Source organism: Aquarana catesbeiana, linkage group LG01 (genome assembly GCF_042186555.1).
Source record: "Aquarana catesbeiana isolate 2022-GZ linkage group LG01, ASM4218655v1, whole genome shotgun sequence".
NCBI lineage: Eukaryota > Metazoa > Chordata > Amphibia > Anura > Ranidae > Aquarana > Aquarana catesbeiana.
Window position 1 is genome coordinate 82472120 of NC_133324.1, and position 23573 is coordinate 82495692.

At 41.6% G+C, this 23573-nt stretch overlaps 1 long non-coding RNA gene across 2 annotated transcripts in view; it reads left to right on the forward strand.

Moving 5' to 3' along the window:
* LOC141132511 (uncharacterized) overlaps positions 1–8664 on the forward strand; it is a 109317-nt gene extending 100653 nt beyond the window's left edge. For both annotated transcript variants that reach the window (XR_012242919.1, XR_012242920.1), the window contains exons 2-3: positions 5652–5770; positions 8234–8664. This is a non-coding gene — a long non-coding RNA (uncharacterized lncRNA). The remainder of the gene's footprint in view (positions 1–5651; positions 5771–8233) is intronic.
* The last annotated feature ends 14909 nt before the right edge of the window (positions 8665–23573 follow it).

The following is a 23573-nucleotide window of genomic DNA, read 5'->3' on the forward strand; positions in this document are numbered from 1 at the left end:
TACACTATACTGACCACCATACTACACTGACCACTATACTACACTGTCCACTATACTACACTATACTGACCACCATACTACACTGACCACTATACTACACTGTCCACTATACTACACTGTCCACTATACTACACTGTCCACTACACTAACCACTACACTGTCCACTATACTACACTATACTGACCACCATACTACACTGTCCACCATACTACACTGTCCACCATACTACACTGACCACCATACTACACTGACCACCATACTACACTGTCCACCATACTACACTGACCACCATACTACACTGACCACTATACTACACTGACCACCATACTACACTGACCACCATACTACACTGTCCACTACACTAACCACTACACTGACCACTATACTACACTACACTGACCACTACACTAACCACTACACTGACCACTATACTACACTACACTGTCCACCATACTACACTGACCACCATACTACACTCTCCACCATCTTACACTCTCCACCATACTACACTGTCCACCATACTACACTGTCCACCATACTACACTGACCACTATACTACACTGTCCACCATACTACACTGACCACCATACTACACTGACCACCATACTACACTGTCCACCATACTACACTGTCCACCATACTACACTGACCACCATACTACACTGTCCACCATACTACACTGACCACCATACTACACTGACCACTATACTACACTGACCACCATACTACACTGTCCACTACACTAACCACTACACTGACCACTATACTACACTACACTGACCACTACACCACACTGACCACTACACTAACCACTACACTGACCACCATACTACACTGACCACCATACTACACTGTCCACCATCTTACACTGTCCACCATCTTACACTGTCCACCATACTACACTGTCCACCATACTACACTGTCCACTATACTACACTGACCACCATACTACACTGACCACCATACTACACTGACCACCATACTACACTGACCACCATACTACACTGTCCACTATACTACACTGTCCACTACACTAACCACTACACTGACCACTATACTACACTACACTGACCACTATACTACACTACACTGACCACCATACTACACTGTCCACTATACTACACTGTCCACTACACTACACTGACCACCATACTACACTACACTGACCACTATACTACACTGACCACCATACTACACTGTCCACTACACTAACCACTATACTACACTATACTGACCACCATACTACACTGTCCACTATACTACACTATACTGACCACCATGCTACACTGACCACTACACTAACCACTACACTGACCACTACACTGACCACTATACTACACTACACTGACCACTACACTGACCACTACACTAGCCACTACACTGACCACTACACTGACCACTACACTGACCACTACACTAACCACTACACTGTCCACTATACTACACTGACCACCATACTGCACTGTCCACCGTACTGCACTGTCCACCATACTACACTGTCCACCATACTACACTGACCACCATACTACACTGTCCACCATACTACACTGTCCACCATACTACACTGTCCACTATACTACACTGACCACCATACTACACTGACCACCATACTACACTGACCACCATACTACACCGTCCACCATACTGCACTGTCCACCATACTACACTGACCACCATACTACACTGACCACCATACTACACTGTCCACCATACTACACTGTCCACTACACTATACTGTCCACCATACTACACTGTCCACTACACTATACTGTCCACCATACTACACTGTCCACTATACTACACTGTCCACTATACTACACTGACCACTATACTACACTATACTGTCCACTACACTGCCCCCCATAGTGACACTACATTGACCTCCATACTATACTACACTACACTGTCCTGCCTACAGTCTCTCTCTCTCGCCCCCCTCCCTCCCTCCCCCTCCCAGTAACAAGACTCTCACTTACCTTCTTATCCTGGCTGCATCGATCAGGAGGAGAACACAGCGGCGGCTCACATTCTTCTCTCCCCTGCGCTCTGCTTGCTGCCATGTTCAGTTCAGTAGCCAGTGACACATACTGGCGCCCCCCTAAATATCGCGCCCGGGGCCACGGCACCCCCTGCACCCCCCACGCTACGCCACTGCAGCATGCTGTAGTGAATGTGTGGGATTAATAGCAGCATGCTTAACATTCTGTGGCAAATTGGGGGAGGAAGAGGGGGGTTATAAACTATTGCAGTCTAACCAAACAGCACCGATTGACAATATGTAGGCAGAAAACTGTCCATACATGGTCAATAAACAGGAAACCATTACAATACAAACAAGTGGCCACATGTGCCAGCATTACAATACACGTGCAACAAACAGGCAATCATAACTATACATGGGCAATAAATAAGCCATAATCATAATATTTCCCAGTGGCGTTGCTATGGGGGTGCGGGGGGTGCGGCCCGCACCCGGGTGACACCCGTCAGAGGATGACACCTGGCTCAGACTGGCACCGCATTGAGAGGGGCGCCTCCGCCTCGGCTCCCTCCTTCCCTTCCGGGATCTCCTCTCCTCTGCTCTTTGCGATCTGCGGGGAGAGTGGGGGAGGAGGGAGTGAGGCAGAAATAGACTGGCTGCCCGGGACCCGACCGTCCCCACACACACCTCCACACGGCGCGGCCGCGGCTGCACTCACTGCAGCTTCCTCCTTGGCTGAGTTGGCTCTGACATGTACACAGGCAGGGAGGAAGACCCGAGGATGTGGAGGGACAACATCATGCTACAGCACCTGCCCTGAGGTATGCAACAGGAGTGTTGCAGAGGAGGGGGGCATAGTGGTTGGGGGCATTGCCAGGTAACAACTATGCTGCCAGGAGTGCTTTTAGGGGGGTTAGAGAATAGGTGCTAGGGGGTGCTCTTTGTTTTGGGTTGGAGAGGACTTGTACTAGAAGTAGGAGAGGGCAGATTTGAAGTTTGACCCCCCTCCCCCCAGCGCAATTCCTCTCCCCTCCCAAAGCACCCCCTAGCACATATCCTTTCACCCCCCCCAAATCAAAGATCCTATCTCGGATCCATCCACCCCCCAAATCCCATTCTGGCTCCATCCACCCCCCAATCCCATCCAGCTCCACCCACCCACCCACCGATCCCATACCCGCTCATCCATCCCCCTGATCCCATACCCGCGCATCCATCCCCCTTGATCCTGATCCCATCCCAGCTCCATCCATCCCCCCAATCCCATACCCGCTCACCCATCCCCCCTGATCCCATCCCGGCTCCATCCATCCCCCGATCCCATTCCGGCTCCATCCATCCCCCCTGATCCAAACCCGGCTTCATCCATCCCCCCGATCCCATCCCGTCTCCATCCATCCATCCCCCCGATCCCATTCCGGCTTCATCCATCCCCCTGATCCCGTACCTGCTCCATCCACCCCCCTGATCCCATCCCCAATCCCATTCCGGCTCCATCTATTCCCCCAATCCCATCCCCGCTCTATCCATTCCCCCGATCACATCCTGGCTCCATTCATTCCCCCCATCCCTTCCCAGCTCGACCCAACCCCCGATCCCATACCCGCTCCAGCCATCCCCCCTGATCCTGATCCCATCCCGGCTCTATCTATCTCCTAAATCCCATCCTGGCTCCATACATCCCCCCCGATCCCATACCTACTCCATCCATCCCCCCTGATCCTATCCCCACGTCATCCACCTCCCTGATCCCATCCCCGCGCCATCCACCCCCCCGATCCAATTCCGGCTCCATCCATCCCCCCAATCACATCCCATCTCCATCTATTGTGGTAGGTTAAGGGGGGGGAGAACCACACTGACCCACTAGCCTGCTTAGTACCGGGGAGTGGGGGGGTGACACCATGTATTACCGCACCAGGTGACACCAACCCTAGTGACGCCACTGTTTCCTTCTGGCCACACACGTCCTTGGTGGTAAGAGCCACAGTGTGACTTGAGTTGAGTAGCAAGACTAACATCACCACTTCATCCAGCCAGTTAGTGACCAAACAGAAGGACCTCCTAACAACCTTGGGATTTACTAAACTAAAATCCATAAAATTCCTACATAAGTCTCATGTCGTGGTTTGTTATCTGTGTGTAGCATTTGCCGTTTGGTAAATGTACCACTCTTCAATTATCAGAATATAAAATGCATCACAAAGTTAACAAACCTCCACATGGATATTGTGTACATATCTCAGATGAGAGTTTTCCGAATTTCAGTCAGAAACTTTGGATAATCCAACACATTACCAAATCTCAGAGCTGCTGGTAGTTTCTTCTGCTCTGACACTGCTTGGCTGATAGAAGAAGAAGTGAAGTTAGTAACACCACTGAAGTCACAGAGTGGCTAGAGTGATGAGCTAACTCTGTGGCTTGGGCCACTGAAGATGTGTGTGGCTAGGAGACATATTGTGATGCCCATTTCTTGCTTATGTGTAGCTATGATTGTCCAGTGGTAGTCCACGTATAGTAACATTTACCTGTTTTTGTTTATGGGTTTTAATGATTGCCTGTTTGTTTCCCATGTATTATATATGTTAGTGTTACCCATTAAGTCACACAGCAACTGGAGACATAAGCCAGCTTTGTAGCTCTGGCTGCTGAGGAAGCGTGTGGATAGAAGGGCATATTGTGATGCCCATTTCTTGCCTATGTATAGAAATCATTGCCCAGTTGTTGCCCATGTATTGTAACATATACCTGTTGTTGCTTGAGTGTTGTAACAATTGCCTGTTTGGTGCCCATGTATTGGTTTAATGTTGATATTAGTAAAGTTATGCACTTGAGGGCTAGGAATATGCATGCATTATACATACAAGGGGGAGTACAACTGGGGGTTTGGTAGATCATAAGCCTAATGATAGTATGTAGTGCCAAGCTGCAGTTTCCAAAGCGAGCAAAGTCAATTCTTTTAATAAGAGAGGTATGGACTCCAGAGAGACAGAGATCATTTTGCCCCTGTACAAATCATTAGTAAGACCTCATCTGGAATATGCAGTTCAGTTTTGGGCACCACTTTTCAAAAAAAGGATATATCGATGAACTGGAGAAAGTGCAGAGAAGGGCAACTAAACTGATAAGAGGCATGAAGGAGATCAGCTATGAGGAAAGATTAAAGGAACTGAATTTAGTCTCTCTTGAGAAGAGGAGATTAAGGAGGGATATAATCACCATGTACAAATACATAAGGGGTCCATATAGTGAACTTGGTGTTGAGTTATGCACTTTAAGGTCATCACAGAGGACACGGGGGCATTCCTTACATCTAGAGGAAAAGAGATTTTATCTCCAAATACGGAAAGGTTTCTTCACAATAGGAGCTGTGAAAATGTGAAATAGACTCCCTCCAGAGGTGGTTCTGGCAAGCTCAGTAGATTTCTTTAAAAAAGGCCTGGATTCTTTCCTAAATGTACATAATATAACTTAGTACTAACATTTATGGGTAAAGTTGATCCAGGGAATATCTGATTGCCTCTCAGGGGATCGGGAAGGAATTTTTTCCCCTGCTGTAGCAAAATGGATCATGCTTTGCTGGGGTTTTTCGCCTTCCTCTGGATCTACTGTGGGTATAGGATTGTGTACATGATATTGTATGATTTTTTTTTTTATTCCTCTTTTATAGGTTGAACTAGATGTCCACTGGAGAGATAAGCTAGCGCTATGACTCTGGCCACTGAGGAGGTGTGTTCCAGAGCAATGTGGAAACTACAACATGTTACTGGACCTGATGGCTGAGTAAAGGTAAGGGGGACTCAGCTTCAGCCATTGCCTGCATATTGTAACGATTGATTGTTTGTTGCCCGCAAAATGTAACAATTGCCATCACCTCTTCTCCCCCCAAAACGGTTGTGACTTGGACAAAAAGCAAGGGTAAATCTATCCAATGCAGCCCAAGCAACCAGTAAAAAAATCTTACAGTGACTCTAAACCTTCCATATTCTATCCAAGACAAACAATGAGTTTTGGCTAGACTTACACTTCAAAATAAATGAAAATAAATCTGGCCCAAAACCATTTGTTTCCTTTAACCCCTTCCTGACCAACTGCTGCAGTTGTACTGCGGCAGGTTGGCTACCCTGGGTGAAACAATGTCACCTTACGTCGGTTCCCCTTTTGACCACTAGGGGGCGCGCGGAGCTGATGTGAGCGCCCAGCGGGTGCGATGACCGATGGGCACCCGCGATCGCTCATGACAGAGCGAGAACCGGGATCAGTGTGTTCTCTCGGGGGAGAGGAGGCAGATCGTGTGTTCATACTAAGCATGAACACCAATCTCTCTCTCCTCCTAGTCAGTCCCATCCCCCCCCCACCACAGTTAGAACACACCTAGGGAACATAGTTAACCCCTTGATCGCCCCTTAGTTAACCCCTTCCCTGCCAGTGACATTTACACAGTAATTAGTGCATTTTTATAGCACTGATTGCTGTATAATTGTCACTGGTCCCAAAAATGTGTCAAAAGTGTTCCGATCTGTCCATTGCAATATTGCAGTCCTGATAAAAATCGCTGATCACCACCATTACTAGTAAAAAAAAATAAAAAAATTAAAAAGGCCATAAATCTATCCCCTATTTTGTAGACGCTATAACTTTTGCGCAAACCAATAAAAATACGCTTATTGCGATATATTTACCAAAAATATGTAGAAGAATACATATGGGCCTAAACTGAGGAAAAAAAATATTATTATTTTTTAATTGGGATATTTATTATAGCAAAAAGTAAAAGCTATTGGGGTTGATTTACTAAAGGCAACTCCACTTTACACTATAAGTGCACTTGGAAGTGCAGTCGCTGTAGATCTGAGGGGAAGATGTGAAATAAGGGGAAGCTCTGATGATTTTATCATCCAATCATGTACAAGCAAAAATGCTGTTTTTTATTTTCCTTGCATGTCCCCCTCGGATCTACAGCGACTGCACTTCCAAGTGCACTTATAGTGTAAAGTGGAGTTGCCTTTAGTAAATAAACCCCCCCTGTGTTTTTTTCAAAATTGTCGCTCTTCTTTTGTTTATAGCACAAAAAATAAAAACCGCAGAGGTGATCAAATACCACAAAAAGAAAGCTCTATTTGTGGGAAAAAAAAGGATGTCAATTTTGTTTGGGTACAGTGTGGCACGATCGCGCAATTGTCAGTTAAAGTGATGCAGTGCCATATCGCAAAAAATGGCCTGGTCATTGAGCAGCCAAATCTTACGAGGCTGAATTGATTAAAGGTAAACATTACAAAAAGAACACAAAAATAGTTCATTAAAAGCTAATAAAAGATCAATGGATACAACAGATTCATTTTGCAACCTTTTTTTTTTTTTTATAAATAAACTAACATTATAATATTAGTTTTGGAAGGGGGAGCTATAAATCCTCCCTTATCTGAGTGTATTAAAGCAGTATTAGTCTCTTTCCAGGTCTGTAGCTGTCTTGGACCCTACAAGGAAATCTCCCTCCCTTCTTCCTGTACAGCTCTGCCCAACAGTCAGGCTACCTCTGTGAATTTTTTCATATATTGCTATGAAAAATAAAAATGCGCTAGACTAAAGGGTGCAGAAAATCTCATCTGTATCATATGCCCTCTATCAGAGACTCTGATGCCCTGTACACACGACCGGTTTTGCCGTCGGAATAAAATCTGAAGGTTTTTATGATGGAGTTCCGACGGAATTCCGGTCAAGCTGTCTTGCATGCACGCGGTCACACCAAATTCCAACCGTCCAGAACGCGGTGACGTACGATGGGTCCAAAGAACGGAATTTCAATAGGCAGTAGCCAATAGCTTCCGTCTCGTACTTGCTTCAGAGCATGCGTCGTTTTTGGTGCGTCGGAAAAGCATACATACGAGCGGTTTTTCTGATAGTAATTTGTTCCATCGGAAAAATATAGAACATGTTCTCTATCTAAGTCCGTCTGAATTTTCAACAGAAAAACTCCGATGGGGCATACACACGGTCGGAATATATGATTACAAGCTCCCATCGGACTCTTTCTGTCGGAAATTCTGCTTGTGTGTACGTGGCATGAGAATTTATTGAAACCAGTGATAAAAATACCTTGAAAATCAAACACGTAGCCTGAAAGCCTGACACAGCTGTGTTGGATGCAGAGGAGGATCTTCTGTTGGGTTCTCACATAGAGCTGATGATCCACTTGGGAGAACAAACAGTATTCACAGCTCTTCACTTTTTCCACATTTTGTTATGTTACAGCCTTATTCCAAAATGGATTAAATTCATTATTTTCCTCAAAATTCAACAAACAATACCCCGAATGGGCCATTCACACAAGTGGGATTCCAGGCATGCATACGGCTATAGAATCATACACAAGAGCAGTGTGGACTGTTAAGCATACACCAGATTCACATGGTCGTGACATGGTCGCCTGGTCTTCAACTGGCTGCTGTCTCTGGTCTGGATGGGATTCCTCACCTCAGCCCCGGAGGAGATCGTCATCCCTGTCCCCTGTCTTCCCTTGGACACTGGGCTGCATTAGCATTTTACTCCTGATGATTGGCATGAGCCATGAAACGTGCGTCGAGTATACATCGAACTGATGCCCAGACAAGTTTGGCTCACCATGAGCAACTGCTTATGTTTATTGAACCATTATGAATGGATAAGTGTTTTTATGTAACTGTACTGCCAATCATGTTGTATTTTATTTTGTATAATAACTGTATATTTATACAAGTGTATAATTATATATACATTATATTATAGTATAATAATTATAATTATATTATAATATTATAATTATAGTGTATAAGTATATATTGTGTCCTTTATCACAGATTGATACTTTTTATAACGTGATTTGTAATTAATAAACAATTCAACGAATAATATGAATAAGGTATTCATTCAATGACATGTATCACACAAAGTCACATTCCTTTTTCTTTTTTGTCATTCATAATGGTATGATTGTACCTTCCCCAAATAAATACTTTTAATGTTGAAATCAAATGTATCTTTCTATCAAAGAAATTGTCCTTGCAACAATGTTGCTTATTCTCATCTATTTTGTTTTTACGAATGCTAGAATGTTTAATGTTTTCATGTTTTGGTAAAATATATTTTTCTCTGTGTCTCTCACTTGTTGCTGTCCATCTCACAAAAATCTTTATCCAAACTCACACAGGTGTCTTTACAAACCACAAACAATACCATTGCTGATGCTAATTTAAAAAGAGTCACAATTTTGTGTGTTGTTTTGTATTTCCAAATGATTATAATTCGAGCCCAAAAATGTGATATGTGTACAGACATCAGAAATAAAAATGTAATTCCCAAATTTCAGAGGGTAACATCACTATCTACACTCACACACCAAGAACCACCTAACATCACAGAATAAATCAAGAAGAATAACCTCCTGACTAATGTAATTCCACCATCTATATGTCCAAAGAAATGCAGTATTTATGTGTATTTATGTATAGGATGGTTCCACATGTGGCAGCACAGTGGCTAACAGGTTAGCACTTCTGCCTAGCAGCACTGAGGTTCTTGGTTTGAATTCCAAACATGCCACTTCATGTAGAGAAGTTGTCTGTTCTCCTCATGTTGTTAAACATAGCTCCTGACTCAGGTTCCTCCATAAATTATGTCTAAATGTAGTATTTATGTGTAGGAGGGTTCCACCACCATTACAAATCATATCATATGTTTTCCTTGGGCAAGGACTATAGTCAGCCTTGACATTTCCCCACCAGCACTAATTGCAGCCTCTTACCAAGCTTAAACCCACAAAATGACAGCTGTTTATCTCTCAGCATGCTGACAGTAATCAGCCATATCCAGCCTTCAAAACACATGACATATGCCAGAAACAGGTTGTTCAATGGCTCCCTGGCCTTCCACAGTACATCTGCATTGATTAACTTCTTGAAAACCCCTGGAACTTAGAACTGTTTCACACCACAGAGATGCAGCCTACATACATGTGGCAGCACAGTGGCTAACTGGTTAGCACTTCTGCCTAGCAGCACTGAAGTTCTAGGTTGGAATCACAATCCCGCTACCTGCCTAGAGGTTTGTATGTTCTTCCTCTTTTGTGGTGTTAAAATTTCTTTTTCACCAGTGATTACATTTTTGATGGGTTTCACATAATGGAACCCCAAGAAATAACATTATAAATCAAGCAAGTGTGGGTTTGCACCAAATCTAGAACTGTGGTGTTTTGGGCCAGATATGGATATATAAGTCTGGAGTGATCCTGCACACATATTTTAATGTTGTTTGCTAATGATGAATGATGAATGCGCTTTGTCACTAATTTGTGTGAAGCAGCCCTCACAAGGTTTTCATTTCCTGTTTTGTACCCTCCACATGCCCAACAACGTACAAGTTTAATTTGGAGATTTTTGAGATCACTGATCATGGCCAGAGCCTTGGACATTTGTTATTTTGAGGTTTACCCTGCACAGATATCTATGCTGATGCATTCTTTCCTTTGTAAAGAGTGTGTATTCCTGATGAACAAGTGTGAACACTTGAGGCCTACATGAAGAGACAGAATCAATGATAGTTACACTGGTGGGTGTGTCCTTTACTGGGTGTGTCCAGCTGTGCTAGCAAACATTGCTAGGTTATTTAAAGGCCTGCATTTGTGGTGGGTGTTTGGCCTAAGAACAGGCCTAAATCTTTCTTTGCAGTATGTAGATTGCAGTAAGGCTTCAGGCTGTCGAAAGGAGCTGAGCTGCGATCAGTTTATGGAGAGGAAGATTGAGAGAGACGGTATTCAGAATACCCTGCGCTTTCAGGTGTGGTCTGATTATATTTGGAAGGTGAATTTGGATTACCTCATGGAGGAATTGCTGGTAAAGACCATTGGAGTGGAGGTATGCCATATCTTTTGCATCCAAGATCATTCAGCACCAAGGTATTACGATGTCTCCTTTATTCATTGTAACTATTGTATGGACGTGTTTGAAAACTGCAGGGAACTGGAGAAAGAAAGTAATGAACTTATTAGGCCCTTCAGGATTGATCCGCTATATGCTATGGAGGAGAAGCCTTTGGTGGTTCATCTCTTTAACCGTTACACAGACATTGCTCTGATTGTGGCTTTCTTGAGAAGGTACTGTTCCTCTGTGAAAGGAGGTTTCAGGCTAACCAACCGTTTCGGGATATTTAACGGTAAGCTTAAATTTTTTGTCGAATTAAAAGTGGACTAATGGGGTTATTGGTGGCGTGCGCCATCCGCCATCTAATTTTTCAGTGGCAGGTAATAGAGGATTCCTGTTCTACCCGGGACAGCCTGGATACTGCAGAAAATGCTTCACTTTTGGCCACACTAAAGAGAACTGTAATGTCCAAAAAAAGTGCCGAAATCGTGGTGAGGAGGGATATGAGGCAGGGGCATGTCTGATGAAGCACACCTGCGATGTGTGTGGGAAGCGTGACCACACAGTCAAAAACTGTCAGTGGATCATGAGGGCCTATCTCTTGTATTCTGACACTGTTAAGCGTACTTCTGAGAATGGGCACAGTCAAAAACTGTCAGTGGATCATGAGGGCCTATCTCTTGTATGCAGACACTGTTAAGCGTACTTCTGAGAATGGGCGGCCGTTGTCCGCACAGGTGCTGTCTGACTCCCCAGAGAGGTCAGAAGAGGAGGGGGTGGCTGAGGAGAAGGAAGCGCATCTCGACATTGAGGAAGAAGCAGAAACGGTGGGTGGTAGTGGTGGGCCAGTCCTGTAAAAAGCTGCGCTAAAATTATTAAAAGTTCATATAAATGACATCAAGGGGATTTCTCCAAGTCCTTATTTCAAAGTGAAAACACCACCACCGTGCACTTCTAAGCAGTAGTGACAATCCACCCTAGTAGTAGAGCCTGCTTACCAGATGGCAAGCATAAAAGGGCAAGTGGCTTTGCTTTAGCCTAGCCAAGGCCTTTTAGCTTGCTGACGCTCCCGGTGTTCCTATGGGGGGTAAATCTCCAGGCTCCCTTAGGTTATCCTCATGTCGCCATTCAACACGAAAAACCTGGTGGGATGTCTGTGTTCCAGATCTTCTGATGGGGCCTCTCTGCTCCTACGGGTTTACCTGTCTGATTGTGGTGGGCCAGTGCTTGCGAAGTCATAGCTGAGATGGAGAAGGAGGTGGAGTCCCTTGTGGGCGAGTTGGAGGCCTAAATTGCAGTGGGAACCAGAGGAGCAGGAGGATGCAGAGGAAGATCAGATGGAGACAATTGGGGCTAAAACAAAAGCAGATGCGCTGGATGGTCCCAAAGACAAGAGAGCCAAAAAGAAGATGAAGGCAGCCCCTGTGTTGGAAGTGAGCAACCCGTTTGAAGTAATGGGAACATTGGGGGCTTGGTTTGAGTCCCCGACAGCAAGCCCTGGGACACCAGAGATTTTTCAGCCGGCTAGTCCATCGCCTGGCATAGAATATCTGGATGGTGAAAGCAGTGTGGTACTGAAGCACATATGTCAATTCTCAGGAGCAAGTGATGGGACTGGAGGGAAGTATTATTCTCTGTGGATGAATAAACATTAGGCTTGTATCCCTAAAAGTGAGGGGTTTTGGGGCTTCTGCCAGGCAAGAGGCTATTTTTGAAGACTTAAAAATAAATGGGGGTGATATCTTTTGCCTTCAGGAATGCTACTTTAAGCAACCACCCAAGCCTCCTGATTGGGTGATATATTATGTCTGGTCAGCATGTGGTGATAATAGGAATGCCGGGGTTGGTATTCTGGTGGCTGATCAGAATGTCCATATCAGGTCACATGTCGTTTTGGTTAGTATTATTTAATCAGTAGTTGAGATAATTTTATTTATACGCTCCCATGAGTAGACGGGAGCGGTCAGATTTGTTTAAAGAGTTGAAGCTACATATAGTTGGGAACATACCCAGTTTGATTATAGAACATTTTAACACAATTAATTTTGTTAAAGATAGAGTGGGGGTAGCTGAAACCAAAAGTAGATAGAAACAGCGCAAGTTTAAATGGGTTATTTGAAGACCTGCATCTTAGAGATGCGCATATAGTTCTGGGCTTGGTGGACCCATATTTTACGTTTTTTTTCCAGAGAGAGGGTGAATCAAGTTCAGAACAGACCTATGGCTTTTTTTCAGAGTTGGTAGAGTGTTTGGAGGTATAGCACAGAGCAGTGATTTTCTCTGACCATGTGGCTATAAGTGTGGACTTATGTATTCAAAATAATACTGGGTTTGGGAAGGGGGTATGGAGAATGAATACCTTATAATTGGAAGATGAGCAGGTTAAGGCCCATTTCTGTAATCTATATGGTGGATAGGTCCAGAGGAAAAAATTAGTTTAGTGATATTTTGGGGTGGTGGGATTGGGTAAAGAAAAAGATAAAGTTATTTTTTCAAAAAAGAGTAAAGAAGGAGTTTATAGTGAGAGGAGGAGATATGTGGGATTACAATCCAGACTGGCTACACTGTATGCCTTTGGGAATATGGGCTTTGACATGTCTGAGGAAATAGAACATACTAGGGGAAGGATTAAAAATGTCTTAGGTAAAAGAGGGAAAGAAATAATGTTAGAAGCGAAAGTGAAGCATCTGGAGCAAGGAGAGAAGTTCTCCAGATTCTTCTTTAAAAAGGTGTGGAAGGAGAAAGGTGTGTTTGAAGGAGTGTATGGGAAGGATGGGAATGTGTGTAAGGTTGATTAGGTGTTAGAATGTGTGACAAAGTTTCATGAATGTTTATAAAAAGGAGTGGATATGGATGAGTCTGATGAGAGAGTATTAAGAATGGTGGAGTGTAACTTAAGTGAAGAAGATTAGGTGGGAGAGTGTGAGTGTGAGTTGCGAGAAGCTGTGATAAGTATAGCGTCTAATAAAACGCCAGGAGGGGATGGGCTATCGAGTGAATTTTTTAAAGTATACTGGGAGATCATTAAAGGGGAGGTGGTGAAGGTCTTTAAGTATATTATTAAAAATTGTGTTTTGTCAGAATCTATGAGGGAGTGGATAATAGTTTTAATTTTTAAGAAGGGAGATAGGAAAGATGTCCGTAATTGCAGACCTATCTCCCTCCTTAATACGGACTGTAAGGTATTTGCAAAAGTTATCGCCAGGAGATTATCTAAAGTGGTTGGTAAAATGGTTAGTGATGCACAGACATGCGCTGTGCCTGGGTGAATGATTACTGAGAATCTAATTTTGATTAGGGACATTATCAAGTTTTGTAAGGATAGCAATAATGTGGTGATTTTTAACGTCTTTTGATTTAGAAAAGGCGTATGATAAGGCCAATCATGGGTTCTTGTGGGAAGTATTAAATAGGATGGGTGTACCTCAGCAGGTGATTAGGAGTTATATGGTGGGAGTAGGTTTTTAGTGAATGGGAGGTTGGGTAGATTTTTCCCTGTAAAATCTGGGGTGAGGCAAGGGTGTCCCTTGTGCCTTATTTTGTTTATTTGTTTTATAGACCCCTTGTTAACCTCCCTGGCGGTATGATTATTTCAGATTTTTGCGTCTCAATGCGGTACAATTATGTTGCATAGAAATTTGGCGTTTTATATTGTAGGTCTGTAATTCTTAGAAATAACACACTTAGATCTGTCCACCAAGAGTCTAGTAGATATCCCGGGTATGATGAAGTTTGAAACACAAAATAATAAATTATAATATAATAAATAAATATAAATAATTAAAAAAAAAAAAATAATAAAATAAATTTCCCCACGATTCACTATCGCTCAATTCTGCAAGTGTTAATTTACTATCGCTGTTTTCTAGCTGGTCTAAAGCCACTTTTGACGTAAAGAGACACTTTTTGGTTGCTATGGACAAGCTCAAGTTTCCAGGCAGAAAGAACAGTATATATAATATAAAACTGCATGCAGGGCATGGGCCAAAGCACTGGGGACAAAAGGGAAGTGAAATAATTTCATACAGTACTGTAATCTGTAAGATTACAGTACTGTATGTGTTATGATTTTTACATTTTTGAATTTGCCGCCAGGCTCCGCCCCCATGCGTTGCGACACTTGCAGGGAACAGAGCCTGGCACAGAGAGGATTTGGGCAGAGGATGGAGCCCACAGACAGCGCGGGGGGACACCGCAGGGTCCTGGGGACAAGGTAAGTACACCGCACCAGGATCCTGAGATGTAATCCCGAGTGTGGCTCGGGGTTACCACTAATGGTGGTGAAATTTAACCCCGAGCCACACTCGGGAATACTGTCAGGGAGGTTAAAGCTCATACAGCTCATACAGGGGGATAAAGTAGTAAGGGGTATTTTGGTGCCAGGAAGTGGAGGGAGGGAAATAAAGTGTCTAGGGTACATGGATGATGTGGCAGTTTGCCAGTCAGTAGTGGGAGTTAAGAGAGTGAAGTTGCTCTTATCAATCCTTTGTATGTGTTCAGGAATAAGTGTAAATTGGAGTAAATTTAATATGAGTGTGTATGAAAGGCAGGTGGAATGTTTGGATGAGCAGATTGCGAGTGTTGAGGAGAAGTGAGGGTGCTTGGGATTGTGTTTGATCCTTTATCAAATCCTTTATTTAATCCAAACAGTTTACATTTATTTGTTTGTTTATTTTATTTGCTTGTGCACTGGAAAAAAAAGACAGCTGGTGGGCTTTGAACTCATAACTTGAGTGCTTCGGAGACATCCGAGCAGACCACCAAGCCATTGCACTAAGTACACTGAAACCTGCCTAATACTGTAGTATGATTAAAGAATGAACATAAATAATTACTGCTTTATAGTCGCCTAGATAAAAAAAATACCATGAAAAAAATATGATAGAACAGATATGTAAGTGTAAATGTTCAATACATGTAACTTTACAGAATAGCAGACATTACTCTGCAATACTTATTCATAACTGCATTCATTAGTAAAAGAAGAAAACAAAACTAGGAATACTAATTGCAATATACATCAATATATGCACACGAAGTAGAGCACATTTCACATAAAAATGTTTTCTTCACATACACGGATCAAGGTTGCAGAGCAGTGCTATATAATAACTTGGTAGCTATTGGCACTTGCAGATCTGTGGAATCGCTGATTAGCAGCGATTCCAAATTTACTAAGGCATGTTCGCCGCTAATAGTCAAATTTTCATTCACACATTCACCTAGTTCTTAATTACCTACCTCTTAATTGCCTGAAACGGGCGCTATTACATGTAGAGCGCCCAGTACTTCTGGGGAATCTTAGTAAATCATCCCCATAGTGGCTGTTTTATCTTTCCTTCATGGGCTCTACTATGGAGTAAACGTTACCATGAGCCATGACAGTACTTCCACCTGCAAAATAATAGAGGAAGCCGATTGGATCTTCCATACTTGCATATCACGCCTGTCTAGACTCTTATAATTTGGAGTCGAGACCTCTGGCAAGCAGGCATTTTATATCAATATCAGTGGAGGTGCACTTGGGTGATCAAAACGCACATCAGATATAATCACTGTTACTGGATGTTCATCAAGAAATTTATCTGCACGTTTTAGAACAGCACAAGTTCACACTTTAAGGACACTTGTTTATTTATTATCAATGTTTAGCGTGGCAACATTTCTAATGCCCCGTACACATGGTCGGAATTTCCGAAGAAAAAAGTCAGATGTGAGTATTTGGTTGGATTTTCCGACCGTGTGTATGCTCCATTGGACTTTTTCTGTCGGCATTTCCGACAGCCTTAGATAGAGAACATGTTCTAAATTTTTCCGTCGGAGATGCCGACGGAGGTTATCCCGTTGGCAAGTCTGACTGTGTGTACACGGCATTATTGTTTCACGTTTATCACGGTCCTGTTGTGTTGCTGCCAGCAGATTTCACTTTTAAATTTAGTCTGTATACCTGCACAATCATTTTTTTTGTCTATAATGTTCTTGAGTGACCCAGCCAGAGCCCAGACTTGAACCCGATTGAACATCTCTGGAGAGATCTGAAAATGACTGTACACTGACGCTCCCCATCCAACCAGATGGAGCTTAAGAGGTCCTGCGAAGAAGAATGGGAGAAACTGCCCAAAAATAGATATGCAAAGCTTGTAGCATCACACTCAAAAATAATTGAGGCTGTAATTGGTGCCAAAGGTGCTTCAACAAAGTATTGAGAAAAGATTGTGAATACTTATGTACATGTGATTTTTTTTCATTTTTTTATTTTTAATACATTTGCAAAGATTTCAAACAAACTTAATTCACGTTGTCATTATGGGGTATTGATTGTAGAATTTTGAGAAAAATAATGAATTGAATCCATTTTGAAATAAGACTGTAACATAACAAAATGTGGAAAAAGTGAAAGCGCCGTGGATACTTTCCAGATGCACTGTAAGTGCTATTACAACTATATTAAAACTTTGGCAGCTTTAAAAAAAAAAAAAAATCTTATAATGTGTATACTACAGTATATTACCAGTAAAACTTATATTTCATATAGCAAAATTTAAAGGTTGACATTCATAGTGCTGCATTAAAAATAAGTTTCGGCTGAATTTACACTTCAAAACAAAATGTGAAATAAAACTGGCCCATAGGTTTCCTGCAGAGTTAAAAGTTACAAAAGTAAATCAAAATAAAAAGCACATTGTAAGCTAATAAAAGATTAGTCGAGACAACGGATTCATTTTAGAACCTTATTTTATTTTTTACAAATAAACAATAATCGTGTCATTTTCTTGCAAACAAGAACAGAGAAACTCATTCATCCAACATCCAAGCAGATCATACCATGACTTCTCGCCATGATGCATGCAATAAGGCAGACAACTGAAAATTTACAGAGATCTCAGTAAATCCATTTTACTCATACAAACCATTAGACATTCTAAAATAAAAAAAATCTTGAATACATACTTCAGCCTCTTTTGAAACTGATATTTCAGCTTTGCATGGGTAGCATTGGAATTCATCACCCGCCAACATTGGATTTTTGGTGACTCTGATGGTAAGATCTCCCTGTGGTACATCTCTGTCCCTCTACCAAAGCCTCCACTAGGGAATACTCCACTCTCACAGGACCTCATTTATTCAAGCAGAGGGAGCTGGACACCATGGCTTAGATTTGTTGTAAGGGTGGTCTAGGGAGGGAAGAGTTGGGAAAGCTATCGGGAAGAGATCTTGCCACTGGAGATAACCATAAATGTAAGCAGTTTCCCAGCAATCATCTAAAACTGAAATGTTAGTTTGGGACAGATCTGTTTTTTAAAGAGTAAATCTACCCAAAGTAGTCTCTGTTGTTTGGGTGGATGGAAGCAGGAGCAGCCTTCTGCCAAGTCTATAGCAGTCTTGGACTCTGCAAGGAAATCTCCCTTCCTTCTTCCTGTACAGCTCTGCCCAAATAGTCAGGCTACCTCTGTCATATATTGCTATAGAGCAGTGATGGTGAACTCCAGATGTTTTGGAACTACATTTCCTATGATGCTCAACTACACTGAAGAGTGCATGAGCATCATGGGAAATGTAGTTCCAAAACATCTGGGGTGCCAAGGTTTGCCATCACTGCTATAGGGAATCCACTAGAGGTGGCAGAAATGCTAATCTGTATAATTTCCCCTTTAATGTAGACTCTATGAAAACTTAATGAAGCCGGTTATTAAGAGTTTAGCCTGACACAGCTGTGCGGGGTGCAATGGAAGGTCTCCTGTCGGAGTTTCACAATGGCGATGATCTACTTTGGGGGAGAAAACTACTGTATGTCTCACTCCATCCTAAGCAGTGAAACTAGTTGTGAGTGGAATTATATAATGGCTATTAGGACAATATGAAAACTTTGGCAGCATTTTTGAAAAATAACTTATAAGGTATATATTATATTACAAGTAAAACTTTTTTCATAATTTTTTCATATAGCAAATTTAAAAGGTTGACATTCATAGTACTGCATTAAAGTGTCTGCATTTTCTTTTATTTTCATTAACATCGGACAGATACAAATGAAACCATACAATTGGTGAAAGTCATCTATATAAATTTATACTATACACTCTTAATTAAATAGCTATGTTTTCTGTACAGAGACTGTAGTGAAAGATTTTTTTTAGTTGAAGATGGCTACATAAGACATTCTAAAACAAAATGAGCAGAACTAGCCAAAAAAAAACAAACAAAAAAACAAAATTCAAAGATTAAGTAGGGACACAAATAGATATATTTCAGTTTGCGCAAATATTCTGCAACAGATTATACCTATGAAAGAGTGGTAAGGCAAGTTGTGGCTACAAAAGAAGAAGGCTTCCCATTACTACAATCATACACTTCACTTGCAGTGTCAACTGCTGGAAAAATCTGGTTTTACCATAAAATACAATCTTTTTCTACATAAATATGATTGTATTTTGTGGTCTGTCAAGCAATTTAAACAAGAACAGAATTGAGGTTCCACGGCTGCTTGGTAGGGAGCTGTGGGGACCCATCTACTGTATATTACAAAGTTGAAGTTCAATTTCTGAACTTCTAAGAAGCCCTCTATACATTTTGAACTCAAAGAACATATATATTTTTTTCTCAACCTGAATGTTAATATAACCTCAGACTATTACATAATCATACATACAACTATAAAACAGGTTAAGCTGTCCCCCAGACTTGCTGTTATGTACAGGTGCCCAATCTTTCCCCAGTTGTCAGAATGGTCCTGCATGCTTAGGTGACCTTTGAGGTCCTGAACCTCAATTCCTAAAATTGTTACAGGAAAAAAAAAAGAAAAATATACTTGACCTGTATCTTCTATTCCTGAAACCTAATGAGAGGCAAAAAAAACATGTGCAAATTGCTTAAAACGTAACATACCCAAAATAGACCTTTCTTATTCGGAAGGAATGGGAAAGTTCAGATCTTTACAGCTCTCTGGACACTCAATATTATGATTGCCCCTTTCAGTGTCAGCCTGCTTGCCACACTCCCTTGTGTCACAAGCTAACTTGAGTTCTCCAAATATTTTTTTAGCAGAAACCACTGGAGTGTGCGGGAAACAGAAATGTCACCCAACCTCTAGCGGACGGAGTGAAAATAGACGGAAGGAGTGAAAATATGTAAGACCACCCCATTTCCATAATCCAACCACCATAGTGCCATGAAATGGGGCATGTGCTAACAAATTGAGTCACATGGATGGCACATTGAACTGTCCAATGCTGCCTAAGGCCAGAATAAGAAGTCAGCCACTTTCATTGGGAATCATACTATTGGCATTGCAAGAGCTGTAATGGCCTGGCGAGAGATCAATCTATACATTGTTCCAGCCAAAGCAGAAATAGCCATATTTGGGTAGAGTTCTATTAGAATCTGTGTCCACCTGGCTGGTTCAATATAAATACCTATAGATCTCCATTGTACAGCAGGTGATATATAAAATATATATTTATGTTAATATAACTTTCTGTAATAGAATATTTCTAAAATAAAAAATATATGATCTGGAGGCACGAATGGCAGAACACATCAGTGTAGAAGTAGTAAAATATCAATGCGGCAGACTGGTATCCTGAATTTAATATTCCTGATACAGAAGGGACTTGAACCCCACTAAACTATATTTGTTTTGTAAATAACCATATAATATTACCCTATTCTCATTTTAGAAAATCTATATTGCTTTTCGCAAAGAAAAATCCATTGTATGGTGATCCCATGCCTCTGAGAAGGTCTGAACATGGTATTTAAAAAGGTTAGTTCCAATTTGCAATGCAAGGGAGGCATGTCCTGAAAACAGCAGTGAGTTTAGCAGACTGCAGCCTTGGAAGTCCCTTGCCTCTGCCATTAGATGGCACTGTTTGGAGAAGCTCTGTAATAGGTTGTGTGAGCAGCCAGTCTTCTAACAGTGCCTACTAGTGGCAACCTTATAAGCAGCAGAGCATGTAGACAATACCCGTTATCATAGTCATTTCATGCTGCAGAGGCATACAAAAACATGACTGCTGCTGAAACTGAGCTTGTGTTCTTCATGAAGCCATACAAGGCCTGACTGAGATAAGATCAAAAGATTCCCCCACCCATGCTAACAGCGTCTATGACGTAATCTCCACTCCTGAGTATTGTATTCAGGTGGCTGACGAACAATGACTGCATTTGATAGGGTGCAGTCACTTCCAGTCAATATTTTTCCACCCAGTTCAGTCAATTTTTACATCTACTTTTGCAAATGCAGGTGGTACTTGCAGGGTCATTCAGCATTCAGTCACATTTTGTGACATCTATGGCCAGTGTAAGCAAGACATGATAATTTTTATCTATGTCTTTATTTTGATACATTACTTTATATTCTAGAGTTCAATTCATAATACAGAATGGTTTAAGGCTAGGGTCATAATGCTGCGATTTTGATCCAAGTTTCAGTGCGCTTATGTAATGCTATTTCGAAGTGGTTTGCATATTCTATGAGGCCAAGATTGCACTGGAATTGCACCAAAGCAGTTCAGGAACCTTTTTGCAAAATTGTGTCTCATTGATATGGACAGGCACCATTGAAAACAATGTGACTTCCATTGTCATGTGATTCTGTGCGACTCAAATCGCATCTGAAATCGCACTAGTGTGAACTAGGCTTAAAACGGAGGATCATTTTATTCTCTTTTTATTATAAGAATTTTAAAACAGTCCGATACCAAATAAAATGATTTCACAAGAAACTACTCTAAATAATGTATTACATTATAGTGGTATTATTTAATTTGCTGAGTTATATATATATATATATATATATATATATATATATATATATATATATATATGTATAAACAAATAATTGGAGGTGAAATCTCAGTTTCTGTTCAAAACAATTTTACTTCAATTTTCATGCATATACAAGACTGCACAGTTTTGGACAGGAACTCTCTGGGGAGATACATTTTTCTTAGGTGAGAATAAGTCTTTGGGGTTTGAGATTTATTTATTTTTTTTGCATTTTTTTTGCACTTTTTTGTATTTTCTTGCATTTATTTTTCTTGCATTTATAATTGATTTTCTTTTGTTACTTTTAATATTAGGAAGTATGTTTTTATATTGTGCAAATGATAATATGTGAAAGGTATAATGTATGAAATGGTTAATGGGGAGATTGGTGAAGGGACACACCTGTGTGCTCTCTCGGGTGGCTTACACGTTTTAACCAATAATAAGTTGTTCAGTATGTTGAACATTACACATGCAACTTTATAAAGGACAGAGTTCCTATCCGAAACAGAGCAGTCTTGTATATGCACAAAGATTGAAGTAAAATTCTTTTGAACAGAAACTGAGATTGCATCTCCAATTTTTTGTTATATATCTGGTGGAAGCAGGAGTACCACATTGGATGTGGATCTTCAAAGGAAGTGAAAGACATGGCAGAGGTGTCCCACCTTGAATATATATATATATATATATATATATATATATATATATATATATATATATATATACATACATACATACATATATATATATATATATATATATATATATATATATACATATATACATATATATATATATATATATATATATATATATATATATATATATATATAAAATATATCCTGTGTTATGTTCTGAGGGCTGGGGAGTTACCTTAATAAACCTGTCTGTACTATGCTGGCTGATCTCCTTTTCAGTTGTAAATTAGATGTGCACACTGTCTGCTCTAACAAAGAGGTAAAGATCTCAAGGCTTGGGTTGTACATTGTTTGTTAATGCACTTTAAAAAAAACTATTTTTCAGCTTTGCCCCTAATTGCACATTGCATGATATTCTGGACAATTCAAGTCCTGGGTATAAACCCGGCCCTAATGCCGCGTACACACGGTCGGACTTTTCGTCTACAAAAGTCCAACGGACGCTGACGGACTAAAGCTGGCTGGTAATCCGATCGTGTGTGGGCTTCTCCGGACTTTCAACGGACTTTTTTAGCCTCAAATCCGACGGACTTTAGATTTGAAACATGCTTCAAATCTTTACGTCGTAAGTACGACGGACCCCGAAATCCGCTCGTCTGTGTGCTAGTCCGACGGACAAAAACCCATGCTAGGGCAGCTATTGGCTACTGGCTATGAACTTCCTTATTTTAGTCCGGTGTACGTCATCACGTACGAATCCGTCGGACTTTTGTGTGGTCGTGTGTAGGCAAGTCCGTTCGTAAGAAAGTCTGCCGCAAGTCCGCCGAAGGTACGTCGGAAGTCTGTTGGACAGGCTGTCGGACTTTTGTAGACGAAAAGTCCGACCGTGTGTACGCGGCATAATGCCGCGTACACTCGGTCGGACTTTTCAGCTACAAAAGTCCGACAGCCCGTCCGACAGACTTTCGACAGACTTTCGTCAGACTTTTGGCGGACTTTCAACAGACTTTCTAACGACCGGACTTGCCTACACACAATCACACAAAAGTCCGATGGATTCGTACGTGATGACGTACACAGGACTAAAACAAGGAAGTTGATAGCCAGTAGCCAATAGCTGCCCTAGCGTTGGTTTTTGTCCGTCGGACTAGCATACAGACGAGCGGATTTCTGGGTCCGGCAGAGTTACGACGTAAAGATTTGAAGCATGTTCCAAATCTAAAGTCCGTCAGATTTGTTACTGGAAAAGTCCGCTGAAGGTCCGGTAAAGCCTACACACGATCGGATTGT